Raw genomic sequence first — 23657 nt, 5'->3', positions numbered from 1 at the left:
TGAAAAGAATTAATATATTTATTTGAACAAAAGTGAAAATGAAGGTTGTTAATACAACGTAAGAAACAATAAATTAACAAAAGCCGTAGAAGATAAATTAAAAATTCAAGCGCGATATTCCAGAATATTACATGAAATAATTACATAATAAATCTACTGAGAGAGAAAAAAATTATAGCTACTGCATTAAATATTAAAATATCTGTAGATTAAATAAGTAAAGACATTGCTATTTTATTTTGAAATGTTAATAAAGAAATATTCTTTTCTTTTATCAAATAGTTTGGTTTATTTAACAATGTATAATACCTTTCAATGTATAGTTTAGGTGAAAACTATGGATAAAAGATAAATACTATACAAATACGTCCATAAAGTAATGTCTTAAACCGTATAGTTGTATGACTTATGATAGGCATAAACGTTTTTAATGATTAATGAAATAAAATATGTAACTATATGACAATTTATTCCTTGAACCCCTTATCAAATATTTTCATTATTTACTGAATAAATCTGCGTTTCCAAAATTCAATAATTTATTTATTTGTTGCAAATACGTTCATTTAATGTGTTGTGTTCGTTAGAGTTCTAATATACATGCTAAAGTCAAACAATAATTTTAAGAGTGTTTTTTTCATATATTCCCTGTTTTAATATATAAAGTGTCACTTCACTTTTTAATCTATTTTTATATTTATAACATAAAAGTAAAAGAATAATCACATATATTTACATTCAATGTTCTAAAGTTGTTACAATATTGAAAATTATCTCACTTATGATACTTTTGTTTAGTTATAATTTTAAACATACGAATACTTTGTTGATTAACGGAACTTAAATAAGATTGTTTGCGTATGTTATATTTTATATTTTACTAATTATAAATGCGTAATATATTTTAATACATAAACATAAATTGCTTTATTTAACATTATCACTACATAGTATAAAACAAAGTCGCCTTTTCTGTCCCTATATCCCTATGTGCGCTTAAATCTTTAAAACTACGCAACGGATTTTGATGCGGTTTTTTTCAATAGATAGAGTGATTCAAGAGGAAGGTTTATATGTATAATACATGCATAATATACCAAGGCAACATTGCTAATTTTAGAGGTTTCTAACGTGATGTCGTAAATTAACCTATTTTTTTAGGCTTATTTAGCAATTAGCAAAAACGCTGCCTAACCCTACGAGTTAGATCAAATTAATGTACTACAGTATTGTACACCATAAAAAGGTCTACAAAAAAGTCCGCGATGGTATATGTTTATCTTTTAGGGATAACCCACATTAACCATTTTTATTGTTTACTTTTTACGTGAGAAAATGGCTTATTTACGAAGCTATTTTAAGCAATACGGCATTAATCCTTATCGAATTAAGTACCTTAAATACAGTGTGCAATTAATATAGATCAATATGGCTCCTTACAGCATGTAAATTAAACAAATATTTTCGGAGATATTAGAAATTTAAAATTTGCGTTTAAAAATGTGTAATGCAATAAAAATTGTATGAATTTAGATATTCCAAAGATAGCAGGAAATCTTCATAGTAAGTATAGGGGAAGAGGAATTGTTTTACTCTAAATTTAATGCGTGCAGGCCAAGGGCAGTAATGAATGAACCAAAAATACTGGATCGATTTTAATCATGTTTTCATTGAGTGACATAGGCATATATATTTTATGGCCGTGCAAAGTCGGAGCGGGCCGCTATGTTTTTATATACAACGTTCATATTTTTTCTGTAGTGTATTTAATTTAGTATCAGCATTGCACCCGTGCGAAGCCGGGGCGGGTCGCTAGTAAATAATATATTTCTTATATTGAAAATATTGTAAAAATAAATTCATCACTTTTAAATTATGTTCTTTACTCTATTATGAGACAAACATGATTAACTTAACAAATAATGGTCGAATTCTGACCACTGGACGATCAATACTTTTAATTAATATTGTCAATTCTTTTCTTTCATATATGTTATATTGTTATACATTTTATTACGTTTCATTGATATTGCAATAAACTGATCGTACCAAAAAAATAAGTAACCGTCGAACTGTGAAACAACGCAGAAATTCAAACGAAATAAGGGCGTTTATGACCGAAAAGGGACCGATTAAAAGGCAGTTCGAAAACCGGCGACTCCGGGACATCCAAACCGAAACAAGACCGAAATAAATAATGAGATAAAGACCGAACCGATGAAATTGCGCTCCGGATCGTTTTAACTTGATTTGCAACAAATTGGACGCGAAACCATTTAATGCGTCCATACATTACCGTTTTAATTGCGCGACAGAGACGACGATAACGCTCCGCTGGCCGAGAAAACCGACGGGAGCGCGGGAGTGAAGCGGGTCGCGGTAAAGGATACCGCGCGATCTCCCGACCGAACGATAATATGCACATTTTAATTAGATATCTGTAAATTGTTTTCGGGGATTGAGTTATGGGAGGCCTCGGGGCCGGGCTCCGAGCTCGAGATTCGAAAAATATTAATTCGCGAGTGGGATTAATGCCCAAAGTTTGGGACAAGGTTTCCGTCTTTGTTCGGGGTGGAAATTCGAAGATGTTATCCCGGGAACGGAAGATGTATTCGAACCGTTGTCGGGATAAGACGGTATTTGCTAGCAGTCAATTTGGAACTAAACTGGTGTAAGACAATGGATTGTATAAGCACAATATACAATATAATAAAGAAAATATATGTTTTTTACTAGTCGCTGAGGACTAACTCGCAATATGTCTCTACAGTGACTTAAAAGTAGTGACCTATAATAAAATAAAATAAAGATTAGTAATACATTTTAAAAAATGCTTAAGATTTATGGAGCTATTTCGTGTCTACTTGGCAGGTTGTCAAGTTATTAGAAATGGAGGTGAGTGACAGATACACTGTGCTTTCAGACTAAACGTGATATATATATATACGCCATCTTAAATAGGCAAAACCTATAATTCATAATAAGTTCACTCACTCCAAGTTAAAATTCACGACTATTCAGGTAAGGTCAAATAGATTGCTCGAGGATATTTCACATCACATTTCGGGCATTTTATTCTATATCATATTGTAACTGTAAAAATAAATATAAAATACATAGATAAGATATAGTTACTTTTATTTCTAGTAAAATAGTGAATATCCAAGAAACTAATTAACATCAGCTTCCTGAATCACTGATATCGTTCAAGACAACTTATTAATTAACCCTATTGTACCAGCACCTAATTATTATTTTATAAATTAGATAAAGTAATTCACCTTGGTCTTTCGAGCCGGATAGAAATCGGCAGTCTAAAGGGGATTCTTCGATATGCCGTTTATGACTTATTCACTAACACTATTGAACCAACATTCCGATTATTATTTAATGAATTACATCTAATAATTCTACAATGGAAGTGGTATCTTTGCTCATGCCGTGTTGCACATCTCTTAATTTCCTCTCTGACAGTTGCAATCCGAAGGTCTCACTGCAAGTAATTATTCCTATAGTATTAGAGTGCATCCATAATACTTCTCAGGACTTTATACTGAAATACTTGTAATATATTAACATAAGTTAAACGTATATAAGTTTATGTATTTGCTTGTACACTAGAAACTTATTATGCACCGATAATTTAAGATTTATTTCAAATAACCAATACATTTTTTGTATTTTAGTTCAAGCTCTTTCATTTTCATTGTGATATGACATTTCCAGTGTAGTTCTGCCTCAAGATTAATTCCAAGGTACTTAACATTGTTACCGTATGAGATAATGTTACTCATATTTAATCGAATATAAACAGTTTCATTATAGGTGAATTCAATATTCACTGATTTATTCTCGTTGACTTTTATTTTCCATATCTGGGTCCACCTATTTATATTGGTTACTGGTTACTTTTACTCCACTACCAAATATCGCAGTGTCATCAGCAGATGTAGCCATAATAACATTTTCTATTTGTGATATATCACATGTATAAATTATCTAAAGAACAAGGCCCAAAGCACTACTTTGCGGTTCTCCTACTTTTATTTGTTTCATGGTTAAATAAGCTTTTTCTTGTTTAACTCGAGATATTCTGGCTGAGATGCAGGATTTTAAAAATTCGTTGTATTGCTTCGGTAACAGGATATCGTTGTATTGCTTCGGTAACAGGATATCAGACTTTATCGAAGGCTTGTGTCAAGTCCACAAACTTTTTTCTCTTCGTAAGGTCTTCCAATAATATCTGAGATTTTATAACCATGGTCAATTATTATTTGTTAATAAAACCTAACTGCTGTGCAGGTATTGTCTTTTTTTCTGTTCATAATTGGTTTTACCCTCTTTATTATTAATATTATTGCAGTATTTTAGATGGAAATTTTTGGTTATTGTTTTACTTGTCCGGTTATTAAATCATAGCCCTGCGCTTAATTTGGATTGATGTCACTTTAAAAACCTTGGAGACTTCTTTTGATGTGACAAATTTAGGTGGAATGTTTTCTCACTCGCTCATAGGTAGATTATGTGTAAACTTAATTTCATTTGATTTGAAAGTTTGTTCAAAATGATTTGGCGAATGTTTCAGCTTTATCTTAACAAAAAATATACGCTTAAATATTAAGACCATTGTATAAAATATGTCTCACGAATACCAACAATAAGAGTTATTAAAATCGGCACGTTTTTGTTTGACATTAATTGATCATACAGTGAAAGTTCCATGTTCATGCCGCGCTAATGAGATATGACTAATGAGATAAATATAATGACGGCTATATTTTCTGATGATACTGCGAATTTGTTATCGCTGAACATAGCAAAAATAACAAAAGAAATAAACCGAAAATTACAATAAACTAGTGGCAATATAAATAACTGAACCTTATATATAAAATACATAAAATGCATATAATAAATATCATGAAATTATTATTTTTGCAATACTTCACTGGAAAGAACTGAATCATCAGGACTTGAATATAGGAATATATATTGGTTAAGGATTTATGTCTCCTTAGGGGTCTCCATTCTTATCTTATATAACTTGTATAATACCTGTGGACACTATATCAAAATAATCAAAGCAATGTAAAGACAAATTGTAGGTGAGTCGACAACCACTAGTAATAATGTAACAAATAGTTTAAAAAGGGTAAAATGTTATACTTCTTTAATACTAACATCTACGTTAAATAGTATTGGACATTCTTAACACATTAAGTGTGCTTGAACATAATGGCGATACAAAAAAAATCGGTGTACTGAATTTTGAGAAAGTATGTTATTGAAAGTGTACATTGATATATTTAATTGTTTAATCTTTTAATATATCCCACTGAAATTAGCTTTTGCTATATATTAGCAAAACTATATATCGCAAGAAGTCAATACCACTTAAAACAATAATTATTACTAGTACTTTACCGAACAGTTTTTCAACGAGCTATACTCAAAAAAGCGAAAAAAAACGTATGGCTTTTTGCCAAAACGAGATATTACTAGTCCACAAATTTCCGTTATACCCGCGCCATAAATTTTCACGAAAAATTTCGAGAAAACTGCCATCCTATTAGAACAAATAAATATGAATGGGGATTTTATTGAAAACAACCGCCTAATGGATCTATCGAATGTGCATAGACAGGACAGGCTGAATGGGGCGGGAGTGGAGGCCCGAGGGGGGATATGGATTGGGTTTGTTTTATTGAAATGGTATGCGATCAACAATAAAATTTATGGGGGTATATAGCAGAACAGGCCATTATAATAAATATATCATTTGGACTAGTGGCGTTTTTACAAGCCGTTTGTTACGCTTTTCCGGCTTAGATCCGGAACGTCTGGAAAAAGGAAAGGGGTATCTACGAGGACCGATCAATTCTACAATGAATATATTATCCACTTGCTGGAATTGGGTGTATTTGATTCGAAATGGGTAAAAAGGAGTTTCAGAGAAATATGTACTCACTGAAGAAAAAATATGTTTATATAAGATAAAGAAACTTTTATAAAATATGACATATCTAGTGTTAAATCTTACGATCATGATTAGCTTCTAAAAATATGTCAACAGCATTTTTTTTGTATTCTAACCAAATCAAATCAATCAATTAATGATTAAGTAATGTGCCAACAAGGCACAATTTGCGAGATACGCTGTATTTTGCTTTAATATGAATAAACATACTGTTAATAAACAATTAGTTTAATTCTTAACAAGTGCTATTTGTTGTTTAAAAAAACATGGCAGTATTGGTTTCATTGATTTAAAAACAGTAAATGTTGAAACCAGTGGCAATTGAGGCACAAGTGATTAGTTTACTACGAACTACTTAAATCAAGAGAAACGTTACTAGAAGATATTGCACAACAAATAGTGATGAAATGGAGTCGAATATAGAAACTGAAAAACCTCCATTATACTAAGTTTTAATAAAATGATTTCTTTATACAAATCTCTACCACATGTTTCAAATTTCATTGAATAAGCATTGAAAGTCCAAGTCATTGAAGGAAAAAGTACAATTATCGGTTTGTAAATGTCTCCATATACGAGATCAATGTTCAATGCCTAATCCAAATAAATCCTTAAATATGCGCAGGTAATTATATTTTACAATTGGCAATATATTGTATAAAATAAATTACATTAATATTAAAGAGAAATTCAACAAGGTGCCAAGAATACCTTAAATTACATATAGCCAATATAACAAGAAAGAGGATATCATAACATATTAAATTATGTCGTATTGAAAGTATTTTAATAACTACCAAAATAATTATATATATTGTATTCAAAGTTAATAACATAATATATAACACTCATTCGATACTCTAGCAATAAAAATTAAAATAGTTAAATATAATACCTTTGTGCATATTATATTTGTGCAATACCTTTGTGCATATTATATTTGTGCAATACCTTTGTGCATATTATATTTGTGCAATTTGTGCATATTATATTGTTGTTTATTACATGACAGGGTATTTAAAACGTAGATGCATAACAGTTGAATCAGAATTATCCAAGTAAGAATAGAAATAAGGAAAAACAAGCAATATATTTGCTATAGTGTCTTCCACTACATATTTATTAATATTTAAAGAATATATGAAATAAAAGAGAATGAAATAGAATAATCACAAATTGTCTATAACTGTTATTATCCAAAGGGCAAAAGTGCAATATCTGACAAGTGAAAGGATCCCAGTCACGCTAGTAACCAAACTGGGTCAAACCAGATGTCTCTAGGATGATCTCTAAGTTGGTAACTTGCTAATTAGTAATGCTAATTCCAAGTACTAGCTAGTGTTAAGCAGTAGGCTCACTCTACAATTCCCCTAGTTGGTATAACGTTGGTAAAATATTTTCACCAAACTACGGCTGTTCGAAAAAGCGAGACATTTTTTGATTATGTTGACATCTAAGATCTTTTTTTAAATATGAAAACTCCAAATTTTATTATAGTTTTACTTTGATACGATATAATAATGTACAGAGAAGGTTGAAAACATATTTCAAGGAAATCGGTTCAATAGAACTTGAAATACTACGTCAATCGTCTCGAAAGTTTCGAGAAAATCGTGATAAAAATTTACATCGATTAATACTTTTTTCTTTGGACCAATACCTACCGCTCACCTCAAAGAACCTAAAGGGAAATGGCGGAAGCAAAGTTGTACGGTGATAACATGATATCAGATTCTCAAAAATTCGGCTAAGATTAAAAAAAAACCTACCCCTACCACCTCTGGACCGATCCCCGTATAAGTTTTGTTTTGTTCAGGCACTAATCTTCGATTTATGTCCCGTTCACCCTTCCGCCATATTTCTCCATCAGAAGAAGAATAAGAAGAAAAAAAAGACGAGGCGATTGCCATGATAATGCGCGCCGATGGAGGCGGCGAATAGGCGTCGTCCCAACAGTTCTCAACCAAAACAAATTGGCTAATTCGTACACCCGCAGCGGAATTAATGTTTCTTTGGTGGCGCTCTGGCGTCCGACGACCCATTCCGATTTTTCCCGAATCGTTTTTCCGCTCAATAAAAGAAAATTGATTAGATCGTTACTTAACGGCATTAATAAAGCGAACAATCGCCTTCGCTCGAATATCCGACGCCGTCTTGATCAATCGCTCTTCGTACTTACATACATGAAATCAAATTCGAGAAGAATTGCTCCGCTCTAGGAAGAATGTGACTCTATAAACGGCTATAGATTGTACCAGTAAATTTCAAGTTCCTATTTGAGATATTGAAATAGTTTGGAGAAGAAATTCCGTTCTAAATAACAAAACTAAATTTAACTAATTTACTATACTAAAACAATATTGAATCGGAAATTAATTATTTATTTTTCCAAGCTCTTTTTTTTTCAAAAATCGAAGAATTATATGATTTGTTTTCATTTATTGAAACAATTGCTAAATTTAAGGCACAAAATTTTAGAATCCAAACATTTGACAAACAATTCAGTAGATTATTTAGTCGAAAAATTGATATTTTATAATTCTGATGATGATGCTCATAAATAAGTGTTAAGACTTATCAAACTTTTGTCCTATTGGCATTCAGGTGAGTATATTTTACAGGAAAAGTTAAAAAGAAAGTTATACGAATAATTTAATGGGAGTTTTATGCCATAATCGTTTTAGCTTCAAACAAGTTAATGAAGCTCAAACTTAAATCATTCTTTACAATTTTAAAGATTTTCGCTGGTCTGATACAAAATATGATTTAAAATTCAGCCTAATGGAACTTTTGTAATAAGAAAACTAGTCAGTAACAGACATGGTCCAAAGATGATCCTGATAACCCCTGATAACATAATAATAACTCTATCAAAAAAAAAGTTTTTGAAAAATCTCAAATAAAACCATAAATGTGATGCACCACATAATACAGCATAATTTCAACCATAGTGTAGAATAAATACATAGATACTTCACGAAGACCAATTGATCTTTGAGATCATATAAAAATAAAGGCCACATGTAGATTTCTCATGGTAAAACCACGGGTTAAAAAGTAAATTTCAACCCCACCATATCTAGTACTATGTGATCATTTCATATTTCTAAATTTCTGTAGAACTCATCAATGGCATTCAAATGCATATAAAATTCAAGAAAACGAAACAATTAAACTTGGAAATATATACTACTAAAAACCAAAGAAATCAATTATCACAAAGAAATTGTAGATAAGAAAAACTGAAACTAAAATGAACATCCGAAACTAAAAATAGGTTAAACCATATATCACAAAGGTAGAAGAGGTTGATATAGGAAATTTATATATGAAATTAATATAGTTAATATACATTGTAAATTGGGAAAGGAACAAACAACAATAAGCTGAAACAAGCCAAGAAATACCCCCTGCTATTAATTAATTACTTGACAAGTGCTGAATATGCTACCAAGGAAAGAAACTATAAGACACATGGCTTTTAAAGACGTTATGATTCCGACACCTTAAAAAGCACCTAGCACATCAAAATTGATGGAATTGATGAAAATTAAACCAAATGGTCTTATGCATGGTCTAATTAATGAAGTGCATTATTAAAAAAGTCACACACGTTATTTAAAATATCAAAAAATTATTAGACTATATTATTTGGCTAGACATAGTGTAAGTAGTCTTGCAATATAAGTTTATACCCATGTATAAACTACATAAAAGGTTCCCAAAACAATATGTTGAACTCCTACCTCTCAGCCGGCCGAAAGCTAAAAGTCTCCTATATCATCCATTGTATTTACTAGACTTATTTTTAAAGAAAACCTAAAATTGGATCTGTTTTTGAGTGTCTCCAAAATACGAGACAAAGCAAAAGACAAAAAGTCTTGAAATGGGAGTGGTCGTATTTTACATTGGGCAATAATAGGTGAATTGAAAAGACCCCGGCGTGATACGTAGATGGCGCTACTAAATTTAAATACATATATTTTTTGTTAGCCCTAACCCTCAAAGGGCGCGCGTATAAATTTGGCAGTTGTCGGATAATTAGTTTGTGAATTATAACATTTTGCGTGAAGCAACTTTTGTTAATGCCTTTTCAAGGAAGTAAATACAGTTTAAGCAAAAATTGGTTTGATGTCGAGTTTCCGGACACTGCCCCAGGAAAAACAACCATCAAAGATTGGTATGCTAAGTTTAGAAGTGGTGAAATTAGCACCGAAGACGGTGAACGCAGTGGACGCCCAAAGGAGGCTGTTGACGACAAAAACATTAAAAAAATCCACAATATGATTTCGAATGACCATATATTGAAACTGAATGAAATAGCAGACACTATAAATATATCGACTGAACCTGTACATCATATCATTCACGAATATTTGGGTATAAGAAAGCTCTGTGCAAATTGGGTGGCGCACGAGCTCACTTTCGACCAAAAACAACGACGAGTTGATGATTCGAAGCAGTGTTTTGAAGATGATTGAGCGTAATAAACCCGAGTTTTTCTTCACTCCGAAGTCCAATCGATAGTCATCCGAGTGGACTGCACACGATGAACCCGCTCCAAAGCATGGAAAAATACAACAGTCGGTAAGAAAGTTTATAGCGCCCGAAAATACAGTTGGGATACGCATGGAGTAGTTTTCATTGGCTACCTTGAAAAAGGAAGAACCATCAACAGCGACTATAACATAGCGTTATTGAACCGTTTGAAGGACGAAATCGCCGAAAACCGTTAGAAGTATAAGGAGATATTTATACATAAAATATTTCATTTTAAATGTTTTTTACAAATTATATCCACCAAAAATATTTCATACACTGCAGATCATAGTTGTGAAGAAGGAAACCGCTTCGATATGTTGAAGCACTTCGCATATTAGCTAGGCAAAACTTCGTACGTAGCTCCGGAGAACAAGAGCTCTTTACGATAATTTAAAGACTAAACTTCTCGTAGGCCTAAAATGTAATAATATCAAAGATTAAGCACCAAGATGTCCAAAAACGCCCAACCTCCATCTCCACCGGGTCTCCCGGGTGATTTTTCCGACGTGTCCCGGCGCCACCTGGCGACGCTAATTGAAACAAACGGCCGAACGAGATGGCCAACGTGCATACATCACGGCCGGAGACAGGACGACCGCTAATTCGCACCCGGGGGACCTCGTCGTGGCGCGACCCCATGAATTATGTGCACCGGGTTGGGTCGTCCGGCAACATTAAAATAATTGCGAAAATGGTGGATTTTTCTAGAAAGGACCGGAAAGAGTGTCTCGGTTTAATCTAGAAATGTCTGCGAGCTGGACGAAAAGAGATCTTCAGTCTGGTGGGTTTTCCAGTCAGTTGGTTGGAAAATATTCCGGCGAAGCTGCCAAGGAATTTTAAATAAACAGAAATAAGATCAAATTATTTTATTTTATTTTAAATAGCGAGGGGTTTCCATAGTTAAGCAAGAAGTGAAATGAAAATAACAAATAACAAATTCATTCATTCAAGATCATCATATGATTTATTTAAAAAAAAGCTTTTACATATATTCAAAATGTATACCTATATGAATATATGTCCAGGATTTTTAAAAACTGGAATTAATTTTGGAGTTACAGGAACTTTTGTAAAACTAGAGCTAATCGAACAATAGACGGTAGACATTGCTCGACAGCTTGAGTGCGACTCCCTTCGAAAAACACCTCCATATTCCATATGTACTTGAACCAGATATATTTAACTTTATATATACTCAAAAATGCAACACATTAGTGATTTGCTTTTGCTATATCATTAAAATTGCCAACTATTAGTATTTTAACTAGGATTTAATTAGGATTTTAACTATTTTTAACGTAGGATTCTTACCAATTTTAAACACTAAGTTAAAACTACTGTCAAGGTCAATTACTATAGGACCATTAGTACTGAATCTCGTACCTTTACTGTCAAACTCAAGGAAACTCCAGTTAGTTGGTTTAAATTAAGGGACTCTACTACTTCTAGAGAAGCTAAAACTGAAAGAAAATATTAGTTATGAAGAAGGAGAAGGCCCATCACTGATCACTGATCAGTCGATATCAAAAATATGTAAGTGAATTAAGCCCGAATAAGTATTACTCGCTCTGGAAAGTAACTTAGAAGTCTTAAAAGACCAAGCATTAAAGTGCAGACTCTTTAAAATGATCGAAGTGAATGAGTTGAGAATGAATGATATAGAATTTACAATAGATACAAATTCTATATATCAGTCCATTGTAGCGGTAAATCTGATTTCTATAATGGAAGTTGTCACAGAAATTCAGACAACAACCTGAATCTTAAAAAGACTCCTGGAATTGATGATATTTACTCTGGTTATTGAACGAGTTGCCACGAAAAGCAATCATCATGTTAATATATACATTCAATGCCTGTTTGAGACTGAAGAATGTTCCGAAATACTTTAGGGTTGCTCGAACAATTATGTTTAAAAAACCTCACAAACCAGCAGAACAAGTTGGATCTTACAGGACTATTTCGCTGATAAATGCTATATCAATTACATGCTAGATATTATTTAAGAAATTGCTATTAAAACGTATAAAATTATCTATAGAAATACTAGATTTTTAAATTGTATTTCGAAACTAAGTACCCGGACTAACAACGGTTGTTAAAAAGCCATTCGAAGAAAAGAAATACTGCCTTACAATATTCCTGGACATCTCACAACCTTCGACCGGGTATGGTATTTAGAATTAATCTACAAAACCAGCAAATTGCTATAGGGAATTTTACTTTCGACTTTTACTAGAATCATCTCTTTTCGAAGGAAAATGTAGACTCTCACATTTTCAAGACTAGGTTTAGGCTAGTATAGGTTTATATCGGCTGGAGTTCCCTAGTGTCTTGAGATCACTCCTGTATCTATTCTACACTGCTGCTATCCCAACAATACAAGAAACAGTACTTGGAGCATTTTACGACGATACAATTATCAGATGGACTAGACATATTAACAAATGGACGAGAGTCTGGAAAATACAACTTAATACAATAGATCCAAGTCTGTCTAAGTTTATTTTGTGCGGCGGGGAAATGACAGAAAACTAAATGTCACTTGACGTATATCCAACTCTCAAGCAGAACCAGCTAAATACTTCGCATACATCTTGATGACAGCTAAATTTGAAACGTCATTTTAGACAAAAAGCTGAGCAGATTAGACTGAAAGTCTTGCCTAAACTAAAATCAAAGATATTCGTTGATTAGTTAATCTTAAAATATTGGATTGCACTAAAACTTTAAACCAACTACTAATCCAAGCCTGCCAAAACAAAATTCTACGATTAATTACAAAACCTAAACTGATCTGTCAGTGAATCCAGTTCAAATAAACCCCAGTTGGTAAAAACGCACGAAGTTCAAGAAACATTTCGACATGATATAATTGAAACAAAAATATTGAACGGTTTTGGTTACGTTAATATCCTTGCAACAAACTGAATTCATTTCACTGGATTTTAACCGCAATCAACCCACATCTCACCAAAGTTTTAATTAAAATGACAGCATTATCTAAGTATCTCAATATAAACGGTTCAGATACCGCCAGACGACTGCGATTAAAAAAATGCACAATGCAATACCGTTCTCCCCCATTATCGTACAATGAGACGGATAATTTCCCAACCGTATGTTTTTATCTCTGGATATTTAACCTCCGACATCCCGCGCTCACTACCCCCGTCCCGTTAAACCACCCCGATCTCCGATCGGGGGTCGACTTTAAATATAATTCCGAGTCGGTTTATGAATATGTGTCTATTCGATATGGGGGAGCCGTGGTATTAGGATTTCGTTCTTTGTGTTGTAAATTTGTTTTTGTTATCGTAGATAAGGCCAACAAATGGGGGGAAAATAATTGTGTACGTTCGGTATTATCGGCGGATTTTAATGGAAAATGTCGTTTTAATTGTACGCGCCCCGCTGCATTTGCTCTCCGGGAACTTACCGTTTAATTTGAATTTTAAATTTTGTATAGGTTAGATTAAAAGTAAATAACGAGAATATAAAAATCTGTTAAATAAAATTTTTATAAATTTTGTTTAATATTTTAAAGTCTCCTTTTACCAACTATGGGTTTATCTGGACTGAGCCTCGAACCACGGTCCTCAGCATTAAGCCAGGCGAGTGACTAACTTTAGAAATCATCCCAGAAGACATCCGGTCTTACCCAGCCTGGTTTCTGGCGTGACTGGGATCATATTCCTTGTCGGATTTTACACTCTTGTCTAGAGCATTCACAAATTTGAAACAGTCACAAACATACATTTACGACCATGCCCCAGCAGGATTCGAAACCGCGGCTATCTCAACAGTAGGAAGACCGTCCCATCGCCATTACTACTGCGCCACCAAGCCGGCTAATTTGTATAAGCGATCATGTAAGAGAAGATCAAAATTGGTAATAGTGCATGTAACAGGTCAATTCAGAAGTTCCCGGCTTACCATAGTAAAGCATATTTTTTCGGCAACTCTCTTCAAGGGTGATACACTAATTATAGCGATTCTTCAAATTTTCGATACCATTTTTATAGTACGATTTATACTCTGCTTCAAAATAGGCCTCAGTTTCGGCGATCACCTCTTCATTCGGCGAAAATTTCTTCCCAGCGACCATTCTTTTGAGATCTGAGAAAAATAGATAGTCACTGGGGGCCAGATCTGGAGAATACGGAGGATTAGGAAGCAATTCGAAGCCCAATTGATGGATTTTTGCCATCGTTTTCACTGACTTGTGACACGGTGCATTGTCTTGGTGAAGCAGCACTTTCTTTTTCTTCAAATTCGGCCGTTTCTCGGCGATTTCGTCTTTCTATATATTGCTTCTGTAAGTTATTGTTGCCGCTAATGCTATAAAAATGACATTTTAAAAACAAATGTCTTTAAAATTATACCAAATATGCCCATAATATCCAACCAATCTTAGACCAAGATAGTAGCAAAATCAATAAACATGACAGTTCTATTTGTTGTCATAACTTAGGCTTTCTAGTGTACACAGAAGATGGCTAAAAGTAACTCATCGACCATTCGATGTTTATATTTTTCTGAATAAAATATTCTCGTATGCCTATAAAATATAACTTTTGATAAAACGGGTACAGAAACGTATCAAGGCCTTACAAAATATGTAAAATGTTTTAACTTTCTAGCTATTTTTATAACTTACTTTCGATCTTCCATATACTACTGGAATAACCAAAAGTAACACGAGAATATTTCTTCAGCATTCTTGTTTTATAAATTCTATAAAGCGTCAATAATTATATCTTGAGTCAATTTATTTTCTTGAGAATTTACATTGCTTATATATTAGTAATTATATAGGTTGGATAATCTCTGTCGTGCTCTTTCTTTCTTAGGCGAAATATTATGAAAAGAAGAGGAGAAAATTTTAGTTTAGTGTATTAGTATATACAAAATAAACGAATAACGGGTACTGGTACGAAATCAAGTTTTTAATATATCTGAGGAACATCATGCATCCATATTATCAGTGGTACGGTATGGTGCGTGGTTATCAGCGTTAGCCACCAAATGCTAGTCTTGCTTACAGAGGTATATATTTTGGTGTTTAACAGTATTTATTTTCATATGATGTCTTTTGTCAAATGTGCAAAACAAGGTTGTAAAATATAATGTCATATGTCATGTCATGTCACAAGAAATGTTATAGATAGAATGATAAGTGTTTTTCTATAAATGTGTTGGATCTTAGTCGTTTAAAAACAATAATTACTCTTTATATAGGTTAGATTCAACGGCCACGTGGAATATTTTTTGTTGCATAAGAAGGGTTGATCACAAACGGGTGGTGACACAAGTGACTTTGTTTTTAAGTGACTAGAAAGCATGGGATACATCGCCCATAACAAAGTTTTTTTAACCTGCGCTCAAGATATTTTAATATATTTGACACCTTCTGAGATATACTTCAAACCTTCCATAAAAAAATTGAGAAAACTGACTATTAAGCTTCTCATGAAATATGGTTTAACGCGGATGAATACCTGGAAAGTAGTATAGCCGGAGAAGAATGGTTTCATTCATCTATGCACTGTTTGCGTAACTCTAGCAATAGGTCTTTCGAGAGCAACAATCTTTAATAAACCAAAAATGGAGGCTTTTTACAAGAAACTACAAATCACCTATTACCATCTTACCCTCAAGCTCCTCCAGAAATCTAACAGTTCGAAGTCCCAGAACAAAAAGTCAAGAACATGAAAGGAAATTAAGAAGACTTAAATCTGAATAGATTAAGAAAATTTTCATTAATGATAAAACCGAAAAAAAACCACAGGAAAGGACAATTAGAACGACAAGAAGAAGTCTTCTTAATTTCCTTTAAGTCGCCTTAATTTCCTTTCATGTTCTTGACTTTTTATTCTGGGACTTCGATCCGTTAGATTTCTGGAGGAGCTTGAGTGTAAGATGGTAATAGATGATTTGTAGCTTGTTGTAAGAAGCCAAAGGAACTAAAAGGAAGATCACACTCATCATATGAAGGAGAGTTTTTCTTTGTCTCGTTTGTGTTAGAGAGTACACTAAAAGTAGACTTGTAGAAAAGTGGGTGCAATGCCAGAAAAAAAGTGTGCTCTGCTCTCACGTAGAATGCACAGATAGTGGTTGTCATTATACATGCCACAACTGTGATGAGCCTGATTAGATGGTGTCAAAGATATCAATATATTAATTTTAAGTTTTGATGAGGAATGAGCGATTGAGAGTATAAAATTGTATTTAGACTTGATCCGAGTTTTCCTTTTTAAATATATACTGTTTATTTTTATATTTTAGGTTTATTGACATAAATAATGTTAGATCAAAATATGCTTAGGTTGCAATAAGAACTAATTTAATTAGGATTCTTTTATTTTTTTCCTACTATGTAAACTAATAATATGCATAAAATAATTGCTATGTAAAGTTGACTATATTTCTTGACTGATTGAATAGAAAAGAACTTTTGAAGCAATGGTGCTTAATAATAGCTGCTTATAAAAGTTGATTTAAACGTTCTCTTAGTATTTTTGATGTATGTCACTCGTTTTTGATGTATGTCACTCGATAGTAACCCCAATTACTATCATAGCGACCCCTGCCATGTTGGTTGTTACAAAAATATATTTATTCTACAATATTGCAACCAATATTTGTTGATCTAACATGTATACTGATGAAGTTAGCGGTATCCTAACTTGGAACAAATTTAACCGGTGTGTTCTACCATAAATAGTGATTTTCGAAAAAGTTTTAGTTAAAGTTATTATTAGTTCAGATTCAAAACTGTTCTCCTATATTACATTTGCCATCTTGGTCGGTTAATTTTAAGCGATGCATCCGCGCAATCAGCAACTAACGCGATAGTTTCCATTGTCTAATCTTCCCGTGTAGTTTTCCGGGGCGGCTTAAAAGCCGAAACTCGTAAAGAACCGCGCCGGAACTGAAAATTTGTGGTCCATTTACGTTTCGGCGACCACGTTTGAACGACGCCCGCTCTCCATTATCACCCACTTGAGATATGCCTTTCGCCTCGCGGTAATATTTACTTTTGTCTTTGCGACTTAACTATCCAACTTTCGAATTATTTTCGACGATATTCCATGGATTCCTCTCGTGCCGACGATAAGAACAAAACTTTCCGAGCCATATTTTCTTGAGAAATTCGAGCTGGCGTGCTCCTATGAGATTCGGTTCATTTTTTGTTCCGTTCTCCGAGATTCCGAAGGGTATCGTTCAATATACATAGGAAAGAAACGCGGGGTCTATATAGCGAGCAGAAACATGACAAGTTTCAATTAAACTATTATTGTTCTTTAACGAAAGTAAACCTGTGCATGTGCAGTTCACCTACCATCAGACCGTACAAACACCAATAACATTAAATAATACTATTACTCCATATAGGAATAACGCTAAATATCTGGGAATGAATCTTGGTACAAAACTTCGCTGGAAGGAACATAAAAAGAAGAAAATAAAATAAATCGAATTGAAATATAGGAAAATGTATTAGCTAATTGGAAGAAAATCACAATTATCAGTACATAATAGAGTGTTATTATATAAGCAAATACTGACACCCATATTGATATAAGGAGTTCAATTATGGGGATGTTCTGCGAACAGTAACATAACCAAAATACAATTGTTTCAGAACAAATTCCTGAGAACTATTGTGGGCGCACCCAAATACTATAGGACTGATTACCTACATCGAGACCTTCAGATATCCATAGTCAGTCAAGAAATCAAGAGAACTGCAAAGGGGCATGAGGAAAGACTCCATTCTCATGAGAATATTGAACTATTGCAGCTTTTGCATACCACCAGAACAGTGTGTAGTGAGGCGCATATAATAAAAAATACAACAGTGACATGTATAAACATTATTCCACCAGAGACTGAGATAGGGCAGGTGGGCCTCGTAGGTATACTTTAGCTAATACAAACAAACATGTTGGTTTACCCACTCGAGAGCATGCAACGTATAATTGTCCGTGTGAAAAACATAGTGTGCTCTAATATGAGCCACAAACAGATAGGTATAATAGGTATTCGTGGTACTAAAATACTTTCATCTTGAAACTTGCCATTTGCCAGTAAAACGGTGTGATTGTCGTTGTTCTAATATCATGACTTCATTGCATTCAGCTCGTGTATCGTCTAATTGTTCTTGTCGCAATTGCGCCATTCTCACAGGCGCTCCAAGTATTTTCTTCCTAAAGTTGTACTTTGGTTCTTTGGGCTCTTCTATTTCGAATTCTTCTAAATTTATTTGTATCTCGGCTCAGATTGGCCCCTTTGCGTTTTGTTGGCATTGTTCGCTGTACAATACAAAACACACATAATCAGAACTGATTGGATTATTTAATTATGAAAATTATTATATTAATAATTTATTTTATCTTTGATTACATTAAATATACATGTAAATATTAGATAGTTTCACGAAAAATTTTATTTTTCTTAATTATATCTTAAGAGTAAACACAAAAAGAAATTCCCAAATCTAACAAAGAAATCTAACTTTCACCGTATTCATTTTTCACCATTCCCAATAATATTTTCGTTATAAATAAGAAAGAATAATTTTTAATCTTATAATAAACGTACAAAAATAATTTATACTCACAACTCAATAGCCGTTGTTTGCAGGAACTCGTGACACGTGTTGATTATTTTAGAGTTTTACCGTGCTGTTTACTGGATGAGATAGACTTAGATATCGGACATTTCACAGACAATATTTTTGTGCAAACCAGTATTTATGTGAAGTTATATCACCAGGCTTTATCGATTTTACCCATCATGTAAAATTTTCATATGAACGATAACTAAATAAATTAGTAAGAAAGAAAACATTAATGGGTAGCGATGAACAATTCTTTTAGAAACAAAAACATACGTCAGTGTATCTAGTATATTGAAAGTATATAAAATACGTAAAGGTTTTTATATCTCATACATGTCAGTATACTCTATATGTGACGAGTCAGCGGTAGGAGACCGAAAATAGAAAAAATATACGGTTCGTTTTCAATAAAACCGGAATTCCACAAAGCCCGGTTATAGTTCCCCGGTGTATTAAAAACTGGACAAGGTAGTTCGGAACCATCCGCAGAGCCTCAAAACAAAACGTGAAAGAGACGAGGACAGAAGAAAAAAAGGAAATTAAACATCGGAGAGAAAAATCCTTGGAAATGAAGGCGGTATCAGTATTGGAAAAGCAATAGAAGGGAATGTCCGTTGGGATAAGAGAAATATTTAGTCTTGGCGGAAAAAGTTTCAATTTCGCGTATCGGACTTTTCCAGACACAATAAAGGGGTTTATGGGGTGTGAAACTTTTTCAATAACGAACGCCGATCTTGAAAATTAAACCGGCGATAGTCTTTTATTAAAATTATCCCTCGCCTTCTCAGTTTTTTTTTGTTCCTCGCAACTTTCCTCTGTTTGACTTTACGAAAATCAATGTTGGCGGAACGTCCAAGTGTTACCCGGTAATTACGGTGACAATTAAATGAAAGATACTTTATGGAGAAATGTTTTATGATGTTAAATATAAAGCAAGAAATTAAGAAGTTTTTTAACAAAACTTAATCTATACATCTAAAGAATCTAAATGAAAGAATTATTTTATTTAAATAATTTTTCATGTATATATCTACCAAGTCAGTAATTCCTTTTCGGTTTTTTGACTAAATTGATTCTATACATTTTCTTTATCTCTCAGGCAATTTATGGATACCATTCCAGAAAAATAAAATAGACGGATGGAGCCAGGCTTGAAGTATACGAAGGGTGCGATAAATCTTCCCACCAAATGACTTCAACACTTCTTTGATTGGTTTTTCAGCATGAAAATTATAAAGCCTCGTCACCTTATCATGCCTTTGTGTGTATTGGGAGCAGTTTTCAATCAATCCACATTTCAAATTGATCTTTTATGTTCAATAGCGATTAACACAATATATCAGTATCCAATAACTTCTGCAATTCCGTATCTTCGAACGTTTTTGGCCTACCGAAACGTCAATTATCTTAAACGTATAAATTACCTCATTTGAATTTTCAAAATCACGTTTCACGTTTTCTTGTGGTTGGAGAATTAACCACTTAACCACCGTAAATATACATCATTAAACAATATCTGTCAGCAGCCTTTTTCTTTTGAACAAAAACAAGAAAAGTTCCGCAGAAACACGTTTTCGGCGACAAAGCTTCAAAAATTAATTCATTATAATTCATTTTCATGCATTATAAATAAATAACGCTATTATTTTGGTGGCATGTAACATGTGTAGTTTTGAGATTAATGTTATTCGAAGAAATTGCGTAATTAGATATTGACTAGTGGAATCGTAAAGTAATTACCGACATTTCTGGTGTATTGTTAGAGAAGAATACTTATATTCCTAATGTTATTACTTCTATCACAATTTGTTGAAAATACATTTATTATCACACTTTCGCTGTATATAGTGTTACCAGTGAGAAACTTAAAATGCTAAAATGTTCAATGGCTTTTCTTTTTTCATGAAATATCTCTAAAGGTTCTTGATGAATTTCTTCAGTTCTCAATACCTAAATCTTTGGGTTTTGTTGGTCTTTGGGCCACTTCGTTTCTATTCAGATCACCAATATAGTCCCTGTATTCTCATTTACTTAATTTAACAAACGCTGCTCATTGATGTTTGTAAATTTTATACCAGAACAGATAACTTTTTTGTGGTATTTAGTTGACATGAAGTTTTACAAGGCCGACAGAGGGAGTGGCACAGTCTTTCTTGTGACCATATATAAATATTTTGACCATATTGTACCAATCCTTTAGCTCTGCTAGGTGAATATTATTGTCTCCATAACACACCTAATAGCTATGCCATCTATAGACGATTAGTAAGATAACATACAGACGTCATTATTACCTGATTCTATCTGATAATATTTTGATAAGTTGATAAAACTGTTACCAAACTTTATCCAAGTAAATATACCATTTATTTACAAATATACAAATGAGCTGACAAAATACCGTCAGAAGAAACCAAAGGTGATGTAATTGTTGATATATACCTACGATTCGAAAAGTATATGTAGAAAGTCATTATGATATTACTAAATTTCTCTTTAGTTTGTCCTGTTATTATCCGTATACACCTTTCTTGATAAAACTACATTTAGTCACTGCATTCTCCTTAATGCATTTGCCATATCTGCAAAACAGTCAGTGTTAATTCTCTCCTGATACATGTTGACCCCATACATGTTGAATAACACACATGCTCATAAAGCTTTCACACTCTATAATACAATTCCCTACAATCAAAGTATATTAATTGTATACTGACATTTAGTGGTTTCTTTTTTCATCGCCCTGTCTTGGTAATCATGAGCATTGAATCATAAACCAGTAATCATAACATTCAAAAGGATTTACTCAATCACTGCCACTTTCAGAAACACTAATCTAGTGAATAACTAAGCTGTTTGTTTCCAATCTATCAAAAACTTGCTTAAGATTCTACCATTTGTCAATTCCTTCTTCAATGTGTCTGATCCAGCTCACACAAACCGAAGGTGCTAATTTCAACAATGCCTCTTTTCATAAATCCATATCCTCCTCGACCTGAATATCTATTGTAATAGTTCTTTGCAATACCCCGTATAAACTCAATTGGATTAAAAATGCAGTGATATGGAGGAAGATGTACTAAGTATCTTTTCTCAGGCTTATTTCTAAAGAAGTAAATTACATAAAATGCAATTAAATATTTCATTTATATTTAACGAGTAACAATTTGAAATAGTTCATTCTTTAACATGATTTTCTCGAAATTTAATTTATGTACTTTAAGCCATTCCGTAATTGCAGCCTTTGTTGGTGTTCTTGTTGGGATTTTCCTCACCAGTGTACTATCTATATGGTTCATATGGCACATTGTACATAACAATAACTCATGGTTCCTCCAAGTACTTTAAAAGCTGATTTTCAAACTACTGCAAAGACAAGTTATCGTTCATTTCTTCATGGTACGCACCCTTGGACTTAGAGAAACACTAATTCTGCACTAGATATAAAATCATTCCTGTTTCCAGCATGAAGAAATATACGTCTGCGATGAAGAAATCTTATGGCTAACAAAACCTAATCGATAGTTATTCCAACTTTTACCTTTTTCCATCAAATTTTGTTGCCTTTACACTATATTTATTATCATCTTGCCATGAGCAACCCAATGTACCATTCTGAAATATTCATGTCTTATTTAAATATATAAATTGATATATTTCTTCCTTGATTTTGTTATATGTTTTTAAAAATTGCATTCTTTTAAAAGCAATCTCTGGAAGTTCAATTAAACCCCTTCGTGGATCATCTTTACACCACTTAAATCCTATATTATCCAACACATATGAACAACATGTATGAACGAAAGTTTTATATATCTCAAATAGCTGAATATCTTTTGGATTTTTATGGATACTTTCCGGACTAACAATTTTCTCTGAAATAATTGTATTAAATTATGTTTCGATTGAAAAAATTACTTACTGTTTTATATATTTCGTATATTTGATCTCTGAAACACCAAACTTATCTTGATTCGTCACCTGTTTCGCATAAACATGGTCTCTTTTTGGCGAATATAAGGTTATATTGTTTTATATTTTTTGAAATATTTTAGTGACTGTGTCCGTACTAGTATACACTGCAGCTGCAAGGCGCAAAAAATATTTTCAATAAAAATCGCGACGATTTCAAATTTGTTGAAACAAAGGGTTAAAACAACGTTTACCGGTTTATAACCCGTAGTTATAATATTTTGAAGAATTTTCAGACGTTTGGCAAAAGGACAACTTTTGCAGGCTCATTCTTCTACATGTTCAAACTTCTCTACCAGCATTCTATCTCTTTTTAAATAGAATAAAATGACAAGGATGATATTATCTAACTGTAAAACGAATTTACAACTTTAGACAGACGCATATTGACACTCGTGTCACTGCTATTTTGAATTGACTATATATACATACATGTATATACATATATGTATGTGCAGCCTAGTAACAGCTCAAGTAACAAATAAATACTTGAAATGATTAATACAAATATTTAAAGAAGTTATCGAATCACGATCCTAT

Source organism: Rhynchophorus ferrugineus, unplaced genomic scaffold (assembly GCF_030347505.1).
Source record: "Rhynchophorus ferrugineus isolate W39M unplaced genomic scaffold, kcgeb_rfMv2 rfM1, whole genome shotgun sequence".
Lineage (NCBI taxonomy): Eukaryota > Metazoa > Arthropoda > Insecta > Coleoptera > Curculionidae > Rhynchophorus > Rhynchophorus ferrugineus.
This window is presented reverse-complemented; position numbering follows the sequence as displayed.